Source organism: Nomascus leucogenys, chromosome 6, assembly GCF_006542625.1.
Source record: "Nomascus leucogenys isolate Asia chromosome 6, Asia_NLE_v1, whole genome shotgun sequence".
NCBI lineage: Eukaryota > Metazoa > Chordata > Mammalia > Primates > Hylobatidae > Nomascus > Nomascus leucogenys.
Genome location: NC_044386.1, coordinates 51258808 through 51277524, shown reverse-complemented (window position 1 = coordinate 51277524; position 18717 = coordinate 51258808). Strand labels below are relative to the sequence as shown.

The following is an 18717-nucleotide window of genomic DNA, read 5'->3' as shown; positions in this document are numbered from 1 at the left end:
TTTTCTTTTTTTTTTTAGAGACTAGGTCCCAGTCTGTCACTCAGGCAGGAGTGCAGTAGCACAGTCAGGCTCACTGAAGCCTCAATCTCCTGGGCCCATGTGATCCTCCCACCTCAGTCCCCCAAGGAGCTGGAACTACAGGCACGTGCCACCATGCCTGGCTAGTTTTTAAATTTTTGGTAGAGACAGGGGTCTCATTGTGTGGCCCACTCTGGTCTAAAACTCCTGACCTCAAGCGATCCTCCTACCTCAGCCTCCCAAAGTGCTGAGATTGCAGGTATGAGCCACTGCACCCTGTCACTTGTACACTTTAAAACAATTTGTCTTTGGGCCTTTCATACAAGCTATAAGGAAAGAGTGAATTTCAAAGAACAAACAGAAAATAGACTGTAATCATAATGTTTTAAACATTTGAGTCAAGGGGCTGGACCTTTTTACATCTTAAAGAATGCAAGACATGCCGGGCACGGTGGCTCACACCTGTAATCCCAGCACTTTGGGAGGCTGAGGCGGGCGGATCACCTGAGGTCAGGAGTTCAAGACCAGCCTCAACATGGAGAAACCCCATCTCTACTAAAAATACAAAATTAGCCAAGCGTGGTGGTGCATGCCTGTAATCCCAGCTACTCGGGAGGCTGAGGCAGGAGAATTGCTTGAACCCAGGAGGCGGAGGTTGCAGTGAGCCAAGATCGCACCATTGCACTCCAGCCTGGGCAACAAGAGCAAAACTCCATCTCGAAAAAAAAGAAAAAGAAAAAGAATGCAAGACATCTGAATATGGAGATAATAAAGAATAAAGCATATCTGGGAGAAAATTGTTATTTCCCCACAAGACCCATGGCTGGCTTGTCATATTTTCCCACACATCATCAATGTCCTACGCTTCCCAATAATGTTGTGAAAGTGCATACAAATGTAAGTGCACCTTTATTAAAAGCTGCAGACATGAACTTTCTCACTGAGATAAAATATCATCTCTGCATGATTTTTCCCTCTGAAAACTCCAGGCTGATTAGAAGATCTCCAGTCTGTGCCCCTCTGGCAAAGATACCACTTGTAGGCAAATATACCCTTGTAGGCAAATATACCACTTATAGTGATGTTCAATAAACTATTTTAAGTTATCCTTGCTACCATAAACTTAAAAATTGTGTGAGAATACATATATTTTATTGAATTGTAAAAAGCCATTTGAAGTCAAGGTTGTTGCTACCTCCCAAATTATAAGGACTCAAAAATGTTTGTGGAGTGACTAAATAAATGAATGCATGTTTTAGGTTAAAATAAAAAGCTCTCCAGGCTATTGCCAGATCTACAGAAACTGATATCATCTAAAGATGTGTCAGTCCCACTCATGATGATGATCATTTCATCACATGTCAGTCTTGCAGGTCATGGGCCATTGTAACAAGTCCAAGAAGAAGTGACTGGCCTCAGCTTTCTCTGCCAGTCACTGTCAGGAAGTGAATGCAGACACAGTTACAGAGCCAAAACTTAGACTCATTACATAGCAATTACTATTTGTCTGTAAAATGAAGTTCTGTGTGAGGAGGATTAACAAGTTCCATTCCTCATCAAAAAACTGTCAATTAACTAATTAATGAATTGTTCATTAAAAAACAAATATTATGTACATAGTATTTGTGCCAAAAATGTTTAACCCAAATTACTTTAGAAGAAATTAAACCATGCTAGAATATCCAATAAAATGGTTAGACTAGACTTTCCCAAAATTCAAAATAATGAAAAATTATTTTAAATTTAAAAGAAAACAAAGGAATTAGCCAAATTCAGTTTATGAACATTGATTGGATACTGTACCAAAAATTAAAGCCAATTCTAAGAGATGAGATGTACTGGGGACCATTGAGGAAAGTGAAAAATGGGATATTTGCTATTTATCAATGTGACATTTCTCGGGTATGGTGATGATAATGTGGGTATGCAGGAGAATGTCCTTGTTCTTACGGGATGTGTGCTGAAGTATTTGGGGTAAGCGTCACGATGTCTACAACATGTGACAAAAACAACAGAAACCTGTGTGTCATAAAGATTCACATAAACTTAAGGCAATGGGGTGGAAAAAGATATTCTATGCACATGGACAACAAAAGCGAGCAGGAGTAGCTATTCTCATAACAGACAAAACAAACCTTAAAGCAACAGCAGTTAAAAAAGACAAAGAGGGAAATTATATAATGATAAAAGGACTAGTCCAACAGGAAATTATCACAATGTTAAATATATATGCACCTAACACTGGAGCTCCCAAATTTATAAAACAATTACTACTAGACCTAAGAAACAAGATAGACAGCAACACAATAATAGTGGGAAACTTCAATACTCCACTAACAGCACTAGACGGGCAATCAAGACAGAAAGTCAACAAGGAAACGATGAACTTAAACTATACCCTAAAACAGATGGACTTAACAGATATTTACAGAACATTCTACCCAACAAATGCAGAATACACATTCTATTCATCAGCACATGGAATATTCTCCAAAATAGACCATATGAAAGTCCACAAAACAAGTCTCAACAAATTTAAGAAAATTGAAATTATAGCAAGTACTCTCTTAAACCACAGTGGAATAAAATTGGAAATCAACTCCAAAAGGAATTCTTAAAACCATGCAAATAAATGGAAATTAAATAACCTGCTCCTGAATGATCATTGGGTCAACAATGAAATCAAGATGGAAATTTAAAAATTCTTCAAACTGAACAATAATAGTGACACAACCTAACAAAATCTCTGGGATACAGCAAAAGTGGTGATAAGAGGAAACTTCATAGCATTAAATGCCTACATCAAAAAGTCTGAAAGAGCACAAATAGACAATCTAAGGTCACATCTCAAGGAACTAGAGAAAGAAGAACAAACCAAACCCAAACCCAGCAGAAGAAAAGAAATAACCAAGATCAGAGCACACTAAATGAATTTGAAACAACAAAAAAAAACACACACAAGACAAAAGAAACAAAAAGCTGATTCTTTGAAAAGATAAATAAAATTGATAGACCACTAGTGAGATTAACCAAGAAAAGAAGAGAGAAGATCCAAATAAGCTCAATTAGAAATGAAACAGGAGATATTACAACCAATACCACAGAAATACAAAAGATCATTCAAGGCCACCATGACCACCTTTACGCCCATAAACTAGAAAACCTAAAGGAGGTGGATAAATTCCTGGAAATATATAACCCTCCTAGATTAAACCAGGAACAAATAGAAACTCTGGACAGACCAGTAACAAGCAGTGAGATTGAAATGGTAATTTAAAAGTTGCCAACAACAAAAAAGTCCAGGATCACATGGATTCACAAATGAATTCTATCAGACATTCAGAGAATTGGTACCAATCCTTTTGACACTATTCCACAAGATAGACAAAGACAGAATCCTCCCTAAGTCATTCTATGAAACCAGTATTACCCTAATACCAAAACCAGGGATGGACATAACAAAAAAAAAAAAACTACAGAACAGTATCCTTTATGAACATAGATGCAAAACTCCTCAACAAAATACCAGCTAACCAAATCCAACAACATATCAAAAAGATTGTTCACCATAATCAAGTGAGTTTCATACCAGGGATGCAGGGATGGTTTAACATACACAAGTCAATAAACGTGATATACCACATAAACAGAATTAAAAAACAAAAATCACATGATCATCTCAATAGATGCAGAAAAAGTATTTGACAAAATCCAGCATCGCTTTATGATTAAAACCCTCAGCAAAATCAGCATAGAAGGGGCATACCTTAAGTTAATAAAAGCCATCTATGACAAACCCACAACCAACATTATACTGAACAGGGAAAAGTTGAAAGCATTCCCCCTGAGAACTGGAACAAGACAAGGATGAGCATTTTCACCACTTCTATTCAACACAGTACTGGAAGTCCTAGCCAGAACAATCAGACAAGAGAAAGAAATAAAGGGCATCCAAATCAGTAAAGTGGAAGTCAAACTGTTGCTCTTTGCTGATGACATGATCATACACCTAGAAAACCCTAAAGACTCTTCCAAAAAGCTCCTAGAAATGGTAAATGAATTCAGCAGTTTCAGGATACAAAATTAATATACACAAATCAGTAGCCCTGCTATACACCAACAGCAACCAAGCCGAGAATCAAATGAAGAACTCAAACCCTTTTATCATAGCCATAAAAAAGATACTTAGGAATATACTTAACCAAGGAGGTGAAAGACCTCTACAAGGAAGACTATAAAACACTGCTGAAAGAAATCATAGATGACACAAACAAATGGAAACACATGCTCATGGATGGGTAGAATCAATATTGTGAAAATGACTATACTGCCAAAAGCAATCTACAAATTCAATGCAATTCCCATCAAAATACCACCATCATTTTTCACAGAACTAGAAAAAACAATCCTAAAATTCATGTGGAACCAAAAAGAGCCCACATAGCCAAAGCAAGACTAAGCAAAAAGAACAAATCTAGAAGCATTACATTACCCGACTTCAAACTATACTATAAGGCCCTAGTCACCAAAACAGCATAATACTGGTATAAAAACAGGCATGTAGACCAACGCAACAGAATAGAGAACCCAGAAATCAAGCTAAATATTTACAGTCAACTGATCTTCAACCAATCAAACAAAATCATCAACGGGGGAAAGGGTACCCGATTTAACAAATGGTGCTGGGATAATTGGCAAGCCACATGTGGAAGAAGGAAACTCAATTCTCATCTCTCACCTTATATAAAAATCAACTCAAGATGAATCAAAGACTTAAATCTAAGACCTGAAACTGTAAAAATTATAGAAGATAACATCATAAAAACCCTTCTAGACATTGGCTTAGGCAAAGATTTCATGACCAAGAACCCAACAGCAAATGCAACAAAAACAAACATAAATAAATGGTACTTCATTAAACTAAAAAGCTTCTGCACAGCAAAAGAAATAATCAGCCAATAGACAACCCACAGTGTAGGAGAAAAATCTTCGCAATCTATACATCCGACAAAAGACTAATATCCAGAATCTACAAGGAACTCAAACAAATCAGCAAGAAAAAAAACAAACGGATCCCATCAAAAAGTGGCCTAAGAACATGAATAGACAATTCTCAAAAGAGGTTATACAAATGGCCAACAAATATATGAAAAAATGCTCAACATCACTAATTATCAGGCAAATGCAAATTAAAACCACAATGTGATACCACCTCCCTCCTGCAAGAAAGGCCATAATCAAAAAATAATATGTGTTGATGTAGACGTGGTGAAAAGGAAATACTTTTACACTGTTGGTGGGAATGTAATCTAGTACAACCATTATGGAAAACAGTGTGAAGATTCCTTAAAGAACTAAAAGTAGATCTACCATTTGACCCAGCAATCCCACTCCTGGGTATCTACCTAGAGGAAGAGAAGTCATTATACAAAAAAAAACACTTGCACACGCATGTTTATAGCAGTACAATTCGCAATTGCAAAAATGTGGAAGCAGCCCAAATGCCCATCAATCAACAAGCAGATAAAGAAAATGCGGCATATATATATATATATACACACATATATACACACACACACACACCCATATATACACTATGAAATACTACTCAGCCATAAGAAAGAATGAAATAATGGCATTTGCAGCAACCTGGATGGAATTGGAGACCACTATTCTAAGTGAAGTAACTCAGGAATGGAAAACCAAACATCATATGTCCTCACCCATAAGTGGGAGCTAAGCTATGAGGATGCAAAGGCATAATAATGATACAATGGATTTTGGGGACTTGGGGGAAAGGGTGGGAGGGGGAGTGAGGGAAAAAAGACTACAAATAGGAAACAGTGTATACTGCTCAGGTGATGTGTACACCAAATCTCAGAAATCACCACTAAAGAACTTACTCATGTAACCAAACACTACCTGTTCCCCAAAAACCTATTGAAATTTGAAAAAAAAAACAAAACCCATGTGTGTGTTTGTACATATGAGGGCATGTGTTTGTATAGAAAAAGAGACAGACAGTAAGGAAGCACATGTGGCAAAACAGTAATAATTGTAGAATTAAGGTGAAGGGTTTATGAGTGTTCATCATATCATTCTTTCAATTCTGTAAAATTCAACATTTTCAAAATTAAAAGTTAGGGGAAATGTAAATAAGAATAATGTTACTGAGAAATGTTTAAAGACATTAAAGGTGTCTGTGATTATAATTCTAAGTTTAAAGAGGAGGTTTCAAAATAATGTACAGGATAATTCCATTTGGGGATATATATTTGGATCAATATACACAAACACATTAATAGAGGTCACCATAATTAGAGCCCTGTAAAGTTGTGCAACACAGCAACCTCAAGCAGTTATCTCTAGGTGGCATGATTACAGCTACTTATGCTTTCTTATTTTTATTTCCAAAAATTTCCTACTTTTACATATATGCATTAATATATACATATACATATGAATTTCTGTTTAAGAGAATGAGACCTGGATCTCAGATCATGTTAGAACACATCAAAACTTTGCAACACTGGGTCCTGTTGAAAACTTGTTTGTGTTAAAGCCAGTTAATCTTATTTTTACACTATTAAGATTATACATAAATAAATCATTTTACTGGAAAAAAATGAGTGGTAATAATTCTAGACTACTGATTAGCATTGGGAATATGAATATATTGCCCCAGAGGGCATAATTAATGGCCTGCGGGTGGGAACCACATTGAGACAGAGTTCAGCTCCTTATGAGACTAAATGTTGCAATAAATAAGTAACCAACAAGAGAATGAAGTGCATCATGATATAATTACCTGCGGAAGTAGGTTAACCACCTATCAGGGATGACATTGGAAGGAGGGACAGGGCACTATGTAAACTCTAATCCAGCCTTTAGTCTCTAAAGAGTCTATGGTCAAAAATAAAGAAAACAGCCGTAATAGGTTGGACACATGTCCATTGAAGGAAAAATTGCATAATAAGCTGTCACTGACTAACTAGAGACAAAAGAGAAAATCAACACTCTCTGGTGTGGATGCCATATTAAAGAAATTGGATTCAGTAAACTGAAAAGTGTTAATGATACTATTAATTACTCAACCAAATTACTCAACCTAAAAAACAAAGTGTGTTTTCTGCTATCATGACCAAAATTATTTCTAACTATATGAACTCTGTTTTAAATGTTGGTGTGTTCCATGTTCTCACTCATAGGTGGGAATTGAACAATGAGAACTCATGGACACAGGAAGGGGAACATCACACTCCGGGGACTGTTGTGGGGTGGGGGGAGGGGGGAGGGACAGCATTAGGAGATATACCTAATGCTAAATGACGAGTTAATGGGTGCAGGAAATCAACATGGCACATGGATACATATGTAACAAACCTACACATTGTGCACATGTACCCTAAAACCTAAAGTATAATTAAAAAAAAAAATCAAAATATATAAAAAAAAAAGAACCCTAGAGTAACTGAAATTGACAAGGAGAAATAAAAAGTACAGAAAAGGTAATTACATAGATAAATATAAAAGACAATAAAAATGTGATTTTTGTTTGTAAAAAAAAAAATGTTGGTGTGTTCACACAATGGAACACTGCTTTGAAATTTAAAATGAAGAACAAACTATTAATACATGCAACTGTATGGGTATATGTCAAAAACCTTATGCTGAGCAAAAGCAGCAATACGAAAGAACACATACTGTATGATTTCATTTATATTCATTTCAAAAGTAGGTAAAACTGATCTGACAGAAATCAAAAGATGGTCACAGTGAGTGTAGAAAGAATGAATGAAAAGGAGCACAAGGGAACTTTCTGGGGTGATAGAAATCAATGTTCTGTATCTTGTTTTATGCACCCTTTGTAGTTACATGGGCGTACATAATCGTCAAAGTTCATTGAGCTGAACACCTAGACCTGTGTGCTTTTTATATATAAATTAAACCTCCATGAAAAAATTAAAATTATATTTTTAAAATATCACTTTGCATCATTGGAAGAACTCAAAACTTACCACGCGATTTGTTTTCACTGAAGAACATTATTATACTTGATCTTTCACCAGGTCTCAATAGGTTGCCTACCTAAGAAAACAGAAGTATACAATATTAGTATCTGAAAAATGCACAATAACTATAAATTTACCTCCTTTAACTTTCTTCCTAGACAAATCTAGATAACTAGGAAGTCACTGACACAGGAAAGAACAACAGATTTAATTTATCAGGCTTTAGTCCAGCCAGATAAGAATAATTCTGTACAAAAATAATCTATTTGTATTTTAAAGGCCATATGAGACAACTCAAGGTAAGCACAAATGCGCCACTCAATTTGGCATTAAAATTGAGTCAAATATATCTCAAATCCTGTGAATCAGAATATCTCAGGGGTGAAGTTCCAGAATCTGCCTTTTATTTAAGTGCCATAGGTGATTCTTTCACAAGCCACAGCTGAGAACCACAACTGAACTTCGAGAGCTACGTGTGAGAGGAAATTATTGCCCAGGCTCTAGAGAAACAAAATGCAATCCAAAACTTTTCTTCGATTTATTCTCATGTATGTAGTCTTCTCCAGGCAGTTATTTTTTTAAAACAAGAATAATATCATTATTATATTTCATTTTGGTCTAATTTCCTTCACATTGTAAACTCTTAGAGATTTAGAATGATAAATGAAGGAGCAAACAAGCGATTTCAAACATTCAAAACCCAAAAGACCACGGAAATAAATGCACCTTTGCAAACACATGACAGTGCAGGCAGAGGTACTGACCACATGCTCTTTCAGTTAGAAAAAAAAAAATGACTGGTTTGCTTCCTGCTCAGGAAAGTGGTGTGGCAGGATGTGGCCAACATACATAAAGAAGAAGTTGGTCAGTCATATGGTGACCAGAGAAGGGGAAGAACACCACTTATGGCTTGGTAGTTACAAGAAAAGAGGTTGCAGAGGAAGTTCATCAACACGCACTGCTCCACTACAAATCCCCGAGAAGTCTAAAAGGCCTGAGACCATCATTTCTTCCTTTTCTGGCCCCTGGGGTATGCCTAACAAATAGGGTCACTGATACTTTGCAGGACCTAGTGTTTTCTAGAGGCCAGGTTACTAAAACTTACGAATCCAAGCGAGGACATAGGGGTGTCGCTGCCAGGTGTTGCTAAAAGCAAGGCTAGGTCATCAAATATGACCCCATCGGTAACTCCCATGTTGCTCCCTCCACACCTTCAACCAGCTGCCAGCAAGGCTGCCCAAGACCATCCCTCCTAGCCCCGCCTCTCTACACCCCCACCCCAGCCCCAGGCAGTGGGTTATCTCCAGGACATGCCTGCTGACCAGTGCTTGCTCTCCCTCTATGTTCCTCCCTTGTTCCAGGCTTGGCCACCTGCAGACCAGTCTCCACATCACAAGCCAGAGTTATCATTATAAAGGCAAATGGCATCATGTCAGACCCCTGCTAAAAACCCTGTAAACATCTCTTGTTGGCCTCAGGAAAAAAACTCTAACATGACTCCTAGGACCTTCTGCGACTTATCCCTGCTCATCTTTCCAGCCTGTTTCCTCATCACTCTCCTTCCCTGCTCCCATGCTTCCCTGCACCTCCGCATGTCTGCACTCCAGAAATATACAACTCAGCTTCTTTCCATTTGGGGGCCTTCACACATGCTCTTCCCTCTGCCTGTAGCCATCTGTCTCCACTCCCTTTATCAGACTAGCTCCTATTCATCTGTCCAATGTCAACTCATATATCATTTCCTTTAGGAGGCCTTCTCTGACCTCCCCAAATCAGAGATAGGAGGAGCACTTCCTGTGTGTTCCCGTAGAACCTGGCACTGCCCATGTGACAGCCCCTATCACTCTAGAATACATTTTTCTATTATATTGGCTATTTCCCCATTATTCCACAAACTCCTTTAGGACAAGGCTCCATAGCTGTATCTCCAGCATCTAACGCCTGCCTGGCACGTAGTAATGCGCAGTAAACACTTGTTGAATGAAAGATTAATTTACATGAGAAATGGAGGAAGAGCTTCAAGATGCTAAAAGACACTTTCCTTTTAGCAACTGTCCCTCCCTGGATCCCAGACCCCAGGCCCCAGCCCCAAAATGTCTTAGATCTGCCTTCCCAAGCTGGAGTGGCTGCAGCTTTTTTGGCTGCTCCCTCCCTTTTTCTGGTCCCTATCTTCCTACACACTCTTATCTTCAGCCTGGGAAGAACTCAAAGCATGAGCAAAACTGGATTAGCAATAGGAAGAGTGTTGCAGGCAAATTGAAGAGCAGAAGAAAGAAGAGAAAATGAGCAAACCTGGGGAGTGGAGGCACTAGAGTTATAAAGGAAGATTCACAAAAAGGATGTTTGGTGGTAAAGACTTCCTGTCAAAAATACCACAGACAAAAGTGAGTTTTCATCCATGAAGGACTGTTGTTTCTTTGTTTCACAAAACACTCAAAAAACAAACGAAAAACAAAATTGTTTTTGTTTCACAGAATAGTCACAGCAACAAATACAAAATGGTATTGGGCAGGTGAATGAATTCTGTGACAACGACATCTGTATCTGGTGGCCCCACTTGGCCAGAGGGTAAAGGCTCATCAGCAAGCTCTAAGCCAACTTGTTAGGGCTTGAAAATTCTCCAGTGGGACTAAGTCAACATGTTCTGTGTTCATGGGCTGAGTCCCCAGAGCAGAGGAAAGGAAGAACAATTCTTTAAGCAAGATGAAGAAAAGGGGGACTCTACAACCAAACAGCGGCAATGAGAATGCAGGCAGAAGATATTTATCTCTCAGAAAGCTAATCAAAGTACCAGGCGCTTGGCACCTTATCTTTTCTTTGTCCTTATTGGTTTGCTAGATTGGTGTAAGGGACTGGTACTAACAGATAACAAAGATGAACTTAAATACAATTGTGTAATATAAGGTAACTAAGGAGAAAATATCCATGTAACCTCTTCTCTATCTGATTTTAGATCTTCCTGCTAGCACTTCTCATTTTAAAAGTTCCTAGACATTCAAACATAAAGCAATGTCATATTCTTCCATATTCTTCCTAGAATTACTTTTAAAACATACAGCTATGTTGCTACTGCTAATTTCTCCAATACCATCTTCCAAAGCGTCTTTGAAACCTTTTATTTTGAACATACTGAATAAATCCATTTTTCAATTTTAGCCATTTTTCCTTCTGTAGAAAATATTCTGTCACAGTAATCATATAATCACTATTGCATGAAATAAACAATATTTCTATAGGATTTCCAGTTTTTTCTTATTAATGATCCTAGTCAAGTGTTGTCACTCTAAAACATAAAGTAACATCGAAAAAATAAGAATTGACATTCAAGTCCATGTTTCCTCAAATCCAGTCTTTTTCTAGTAGCAATGGCAATCAGGTATACTTTATGGAGGACTCATAGTAATGTAGCAGATTCTAGTTTAACTCTAGAAGCAACATTTAGTCCTGTCATTCTTGCAAATTTATCAACTCACCGAAATACCACCACTGACACTCGCTCCACCTCTAAAGGTTGTCGGAGTAAAGAAAAAGTCATCTTTCGTTGAACTTTTGGAACAGTAAAGATCTAAGGAAATAGAGTAAACAAAATCAGTTGAGAGAAAAAGGTTTGCTAAAGTTAAGTCTAGCTCTAGAAGCAGGAACTTAGGATTTTGAAATTTAACCCTTTACAAGTACTGAAGCAAACAATATTTAGAAGAATAAGTTCTCCCTTTTAAAAACTGCCTCAAAGTAGAGGAAATGGAAAAAGGAAAGCTGCTAGATGAATCTTATCTTACCCTTAGCTTCATCTTATGCCGGGGATTAAAATGGTAGTTTCTTCATGTGAAAATCCTAGAGGGTTGTTTTTAATTAGGGAAGTGTGAGAAAGTAGAGAGAGGAATGTAGGAAATAATAGCTAAGGACTTTACATATATTAATTTATTTTAAAAAGCAGTGCATATTTGTTTTAAAGATTGAAATTCATACTTCCATAAATATTTTTTTTTTACATTTAAAGCTTAGGTGTTGAATCTTGGTCACCGAAAATAATTTTCTAATGCAAGAAATAACAAAGTCATAAGAAGATGCCAGTTTATACAGGGAAATTAAAGAGTTGGTTTTAGACACCTTGATATTGAAGATAACAAGACCTCCATGCTGGAGCTGCTACTTAGCATCCTGTGAGGAAGAGGGCAGCCTTCCACAAGGAAGTCTTTTCTTACAGTGAAAATGGGCACATCTGGGTGCAGGTGACTCAACACTTTAAGCAAAGGATTAAAACGGAGAGTCTCTTTAATGATCTGAGGCCATTCAGCAATCAAGTTATTACAGCTAATTCCCTTGCTCTGATTCCATGCTCACCAAGCAACCTGCTGATAATAATTTGCTTTCCCACAGAAGCCTGCCCACAGGGAAAGAATGCACTTGTCATGCTGAAGTGAACATTCTGGTTCTCCTGACAGAGTATGTATTTTAAATTAATAAACTGTCATTCTTATTTTATATCATCAGTTTCCTGAGCTACTATTAATCTGCCCCCAGAAAGATCTGTTTTGGGTGTGCTATTGAATTAAGGTCCAAAGTCTACAGGACAAATGGCCCACTCTGGCCATAGTAAACTCACCAAAAGCCATCCAAGAGAACAGCCCTCGGAGCTGTTCGGGGGGATGGGGAAGCAGGACACGGTGGTCAGAAGCCTGTACTTTGGGGCCACACACCCTGTTCTTGGATTCCTGCTTTTTCCACAACTCACTACAGAATCTGGGGCAAATAAGCTCTGTAAACCTCAGAGCCAACCTGGCTGGGTCATGGGGACAGGGCACATAATGAGAGTGTACATTTGATATTAGTTATCTTAAAGGCAGACCATTGATGTCTCTTTGTCAATGTTTCTGTGTAAACATTAGGAACAAATGAGGACAGCGAGTGTAACTACTTTAAGACATTCTGCAATAAAAGAAAGGAGATAATGGCCGGACGGCGTGGCTCATGCCTGTAATCCCAACACTTTGGGAGGCTGAAGTGGGAGGATTGTTTGAATCCAGGAGTTCTAGACGAGCCTGAGCAAATTGTGAGACCTGGTCTCTACAAAAATAAATAAATAAATGGACATAAGGGTGAACAGGTGATGGGACTTAAAGAGAAGCTGTGTTTGCAGTGAGGAGCTAGGGGGCATGTGGTAAACTGAGGGGTTAGGGCCAGTGGAAAGAGAAAGATTGAAAATATGAAGTAGAGTGACAGAAAAGCAAAGGAATTAGAGGAGACTGGAAAAGGAAGGAGCCAGGGCAGTTGAGGAAGAGACAGGAACAGTGGAGGCCAGGAAAAAGCACAGGCAGAGCCTTGGCAGCACCCCTTGCTGGCCCAGAGACCTGCCCAGGCGAGCCCCTCCCTGCCTGTCTCCTATCTGAGAGCCTAGGGAGGAACTGAAGTGTTCCCACCAGGGTGGGGATCTTCTACTTCCTTTGGGTGTGGGTGCTCTCCGGTTCTCTAAAGACTCAGGAAAAAGCAGGCCAAGGAGGAAGGGACCCAGTATGGAACATGCCCAAGCCCAGACTCAATACCCAACGTGCCCAAGCCCAGATCTCCTTCTATGCTCCCTTCTCTGTTTCGTTCGGCTTGCCTCCTCTCCTCTTTGAAGGCAGAGTGCTACACGGGAGAGACTTTCAGAATAGCAAGGTTCAAGTCCCAGCTCAGTGGCTTTCTATCTAGCATTACTTTGAGCAAGTCACGTACCCTGCCTGAGACTCACTCTCCGCATACGTAAAGTGGAGATAGGAATGCCTCCCTCCAAGCTGTGTGAGGTTAAGTACACAGGTAAGAACAGTTCACTCCATAAAAGTGTGTTCCCTCCATCCCATTTCCACCTCCCCAGTCTACTTTTTCTCCTCTTACTCCATCTCCTTCTCTCCCAGTTTCCTTTCCGTTTCCCTAACATTTTTTCACAATTCTCAACAAGGCCCCTGCTTCCCATCCCAACCCACCATCTCTCTGAGGGCTAACCCAACCAAGCGTGGAGAAGAAGAGGCTCCCTGTGAGGGCTGCACCAGTGTGGTCTTGAGCAGGAGCTGGGTCTGAGGATGTCAAGCAAGGATGACAGGAGGAAGGAACAAGCCCTTCTCTCCTCCAGCTGCCCAGGCCTTCCCCTTTCCTCCCTCTGGCCCTAGGTTCCCAGAGCCTGAAGAGCAAAGCCTCAGAGAGTTCTCCCACCCTGGGACCCATGTAGGGGTGACCTTGCTGTCACACCCACAGGCATCCCTGCCTGCCAACCCAAAATATTACCTGCAGCCCCAGTGCTGGCCCCCTGAGGAGCAGGTAGGATTGGGGAACAAACTCAGCTATGAGACCCCAGAGATGGGTGATCCAGATGAAGCAGAGAAATCTCAGCCTCGGGAGCTGAGAGAGTGAGAGAAAAAGGAACAAGCCCAGGCTTCTGTCCTGCATGTGTGCAGCTTTGAGTGTGAGTGTGAGGGTGGGAGCTACAGATAATTCTATTTGGTATCGGTGACAGCTGCCAACAGCCACAGTGCTTGTAGATTGTAGGAACTGTACAAAAGTAGAAGTAAAAAAAATATTAAGCCAATCTGTATATGTGTGTATGTATGGGTGTGTGTAAAAGCCAAATTTATAAGGCCAGGAGCGGTGGCTCACACCTGTAATCCCAGCACTTTGGGAGGCCGAGGTGGGTGGATCACCTGAGGTCAGGAGTTCGAGACCAGCCTGACCAACATGGAGAAACCCTGTCTCTACTAAAAATACAAAAATTAGCTGGGCGTGGTGGCACATGGCTGTAATCCCAGCTACTCAGGAGGCTGAGGCAGGAGAATCACTTCAGCCCGGGAGGCAGAGGTTGCAGTGAGCTGAGATCACACCATTGCACTCCAGCCCGGGCAACAACACGAAACTCCATCTCAAAAAAAAAAGCCAAATTTATAAATGGCTTGCAACTATAGGTATATGCAATTACCATGCCTCAACAATAAATTATTGTTATATTTCCTGTATAACATACAGCAGGTTAATTGTTGTGAGTTGTCATGTCCATACAGGAGTCTCTTTATATTCTAGTCATGCAGCCATTACCCAGTCACAACATTTCAAAGCTTCCCTTCATCCTCTCACGTATCCCCTGTTCATTTTCCTTCTTGGTCTCCTAGTTTCCTTTTTTTTTTTTTTTTTTTTTAAATTTCCATAGGTTATTGGGAAACCAGTTACATGAGTAAGTTCTTTAGTGGTGATCTGCGAGATTTTGGTGCACCCATCACACGAGTAGTGTACACTGCACCCAATTTGTAGTCCTTTATTCCTCACTCCCTTCCTACCCTTTCCCCCTGAATCCATAAAGTCCACTGTGTCATTCTTATGCCTTTGCATCTTCATAGCTTAGCTCCCACTTGTGAGTGAGAACATACGATGTTTGGTTTTCCATTCCTGAGTTACTTCAATCAAAACCTCAGGAAACAATGGAAGTACTTATAGAAACGCATTCTAGTTTCCTTTTCTCCTTCCCTTCTCTTCCTTTCCTAGTCTGCTCTTGCTGGTCTCTTTCTCACTTTCCCCTCCTTGTCCTCATCCTGTCCCTCTTCTCTCAACCCTGCTTTGGCCATCTTCCTTCCTCTTCTCACTTCCCTGTTGCTCCACCAGTGCTGGCGTTAGGCCGCCCAAGTTTGCTCCTGTTAACCCTAGAATCTCAAGCAAGTTCCCCTCCCTTCTAAGCTCCAGTTTTCTCCTCTGTGGACAATCAGAGTAACTCATAGGATCACTAGGAAAACTAAACCAAGCCATCTCCATAAAGAAATTAGCTCAATGCCTGCTGTCATAAAGTTAGTACTCAATAAGGAAAAGCAATGATTCCTTTTATTTTTCTTAAAATGTATTTTTTTAACTTTCCACATGGAGAAAACCTCCTACCAAATTTGAGAACCATCTCCTCCCTCTACTGACATTCAATTATCAAAGACTTATCAAGTGCCTACTCTATATCTAACCTCGGCTGGGCATGAGGGAGGCAAAAATTCATTTCCAGTCTTTCAAAAGCCCACAGACTGGGGAAGATGAGAGCAGACAGACACATAAAAGACCATTCAGATGGTGAGTGTAGGCCAGACGCAGTGGCTCACACCTGTAATCCCAACACTTTGGGAGGCCAAGGTGGGCAGATGCCCTCTATCTCCTCACTTGAGTCCAGGAGTTTGAGACCAGTGAAACATGGCGAAACCCCCTCTTTACAAAAAATTAGCCAGGCATGGTGGCTCATGCCTCCAGTCCCACTGCTTGGGAGGATAAAGTGGGAGGACCACTTGAGCCCAGAAGCTCAAGGCTGCAGTGAGCTGTGATTGTACCACTTCACTCCAGCCTGGGTGACACACAAGACCCTGGCTCAAAATAAATAAATAAATAAAAATTTTAAAAAAGGATGATGAGTGCAGGGCTATGGTAGAAGGCGGGATGAAGAACTATGGAGGCAGAGGAAAGGCAGTCACCAAGCCTGCTTTGCAGAGTCAGCGAAGCCCTCACGGATGGCAATTCTGAGTTGAGTCCTTTTGAAAGGAAAAGAAGAGCTTGCTAAATAAAACAAGGTAAGGACAAGTCAAAGGAACAGCGTGAGGAAAGGCCAAGTGTTGTGAAAGGGAAGGAAGGTTTGCAGAGCAGTGATAGTCATGGCAAGCAGATCATACAGGCATAGGAAGAATGTGCAGTGACATGGGGCTGGCAAGGCAGGTAAGAGCTGGATTCTGAAAGACAGGATCATCTTCATCATTGTCCTCATTGTCACTGCCATTCACTGGGGACTTGGCCTTGTGCTAAGAACTTGACATGTGTTGTCTTATTCAGTCCTCACCAAAACTCTACGAGCAGGAATTATCATTATCCCCATTTTATAGATAAGGTGACAGAGAGCACTGCTATGGTCAAGATCCTGTGGTTGCTCCTGCAGGTTGCGGGGAGACAGAAGAGGTATCTAAGTAGAATGGCACAATTAGAATTCAGCCCTCTTTTCCATTATCCTTGTTCCCTTTTGTCTCTCTGTGCCAGTCCAGGCTGTCGGCGATTTTAGGAAGGTTAATCTCACAGTATGGGCTGGCACAAAAGGAGATGGAGGAGCAATGACAACTAGCAAATGGGGCTGAATTCTAGAAATGTTTCCATAGTTAAATATGCAGTCTATAAGTGATCTGTATGGGCCAGACATGGTGGCTCATGCCTGTAATCCCAGCACTTTGGAAGGCCGAGGCAGATGGATTGCTTGAGCCCAGGAGTTAGAGACCAGCCTGGGCAACATAGTGAGACCCTGTCTCTTCAAAAAAAAAATAAAATAAATGGTCTGTGTGCTTGGATGCAGAACAAGGAGGAATCTGGGATGACTTCCAGGTTTTTGCCTTGGGACACTGAGGGAATAGAGGTGCCACTATGATGATAAATACAACAGTGAAGGGAAAAGGAGGAGAAGGTGGAGGGGCAGAAGAAGGAATTGGGATGAAAAAATAATGAATTTAGTTTGAACATGTGGGCTTAAAATGCCTCTTGATCAATGAAAACATCTTCACAGCACTAAAGACAAAAAAACAGATTTGTAGACTTGGAATCATCAACATATAAGGAAGGAGTGAAGTCAAGGGGAATGAATGACCTCACCTAGAAAGGACAAGAACAAAGAGAGGTGAGGAAAGGACAGAGGATGAGGAACAAGGACAGAGCTGTAGAGGGCAATCAACTTCAAAAGAAAGGTCAGAGAAGGATCCATTGAAATGAAATGCTGTGGCCCTCCCTCTGTGCCCTCTTCCCCTAGGCATCTAGCACAGTGCCCGGCACTGGGTAGGTATTCAAACTCCAGTTGAGTAAATAAAAGGAGAGAGAAAAGCAAGGTAGCTTTAAAGTAAGGAAGGAACATGTTTCCAAAAACATATCAATAATATTTAATATTTAATTAGAATTTTATTAATATTTGAAATATATAATGTTGCTAGGAGGTTACTATTTTTTAATATCTTTTCATGAGAGATCCTAAAAATAAATACTTGTTTCTAATTCTTACTCATGCTATACAAGAATTTAGATTACACACATTAAGTTTTGTTTTTTATTTTTTATTTATTTATTTTTTTGTGGAGACAGAGTCTCGCTCTGTCACCCAGGCTGGAGTGCAGTGGCCTGATCTCAGCTAACTGCAACCTCCACCACATGGTTCAGGCGATTCTCGTGCCTCAGCCTCCTGAGTAGTTGGGATTACAGGCGCCCACCACCATGCCTGGCAAATTTTTGTATTTTTAGTAGAGAGGGGGTTTCACCATGTTGGACAGGGTAGTCTCGAACTCCTGACCTCAAGTAATCCACTTGCCTCAGCCTCCCAAAGTGCTGGGATTACAGGCGTGAGCCACTGCATCTGGCCAAACATACATTAAGTTTAATTTCAATGAGAGCTACAATTTCCAATTTACTTTTAGATGGTTAGTTAACTCTTTTCCTACTAAATGAAAATATTCAATATGCCACATATGAACAAAATAAAATTCTCCCACCCACAAAAAAATCCTCCAGGGGCACAAAAAAATCATTTGTTCCCTCATTTTTAAAGATTTCTGCATGATGAGACAATATAAAGGCACAATATAGGTTAAAATAAATCACTCTGTGGTTTCTCAAAAAAAAATGAAAATAGATCCACCATATGATCCAGCAATCCCACTTCTGGGAATACATCCAAAAGAAA

The 18717-nt window shown here is 40.0% G+C and overlaps 1 protein-coding gene across 2 annotated transcripts in view; it reads right to left on the bottom strand.

Annotated features, from left to right (window-relative positions):
* The window catches only part of ATP8B4 (ATPase phospholipid transporting 8B4 (putative)), a 272392-nt gene that overhangs the window by 252150 nt on the left and 1525 nt on the right, over positions 1–18717 (bottom strand). For both annotated transcript variants that reach the window (XR_004030436.1, XM_012507151.2), the window contains exon 2: positions 8037–8106. The gene's annotated coding sequence lies outside the window, so the exon portion shown is untranslated. The remainder of the gene's footprint in view (positions 1–8036; positions 8107–18717) is intronic.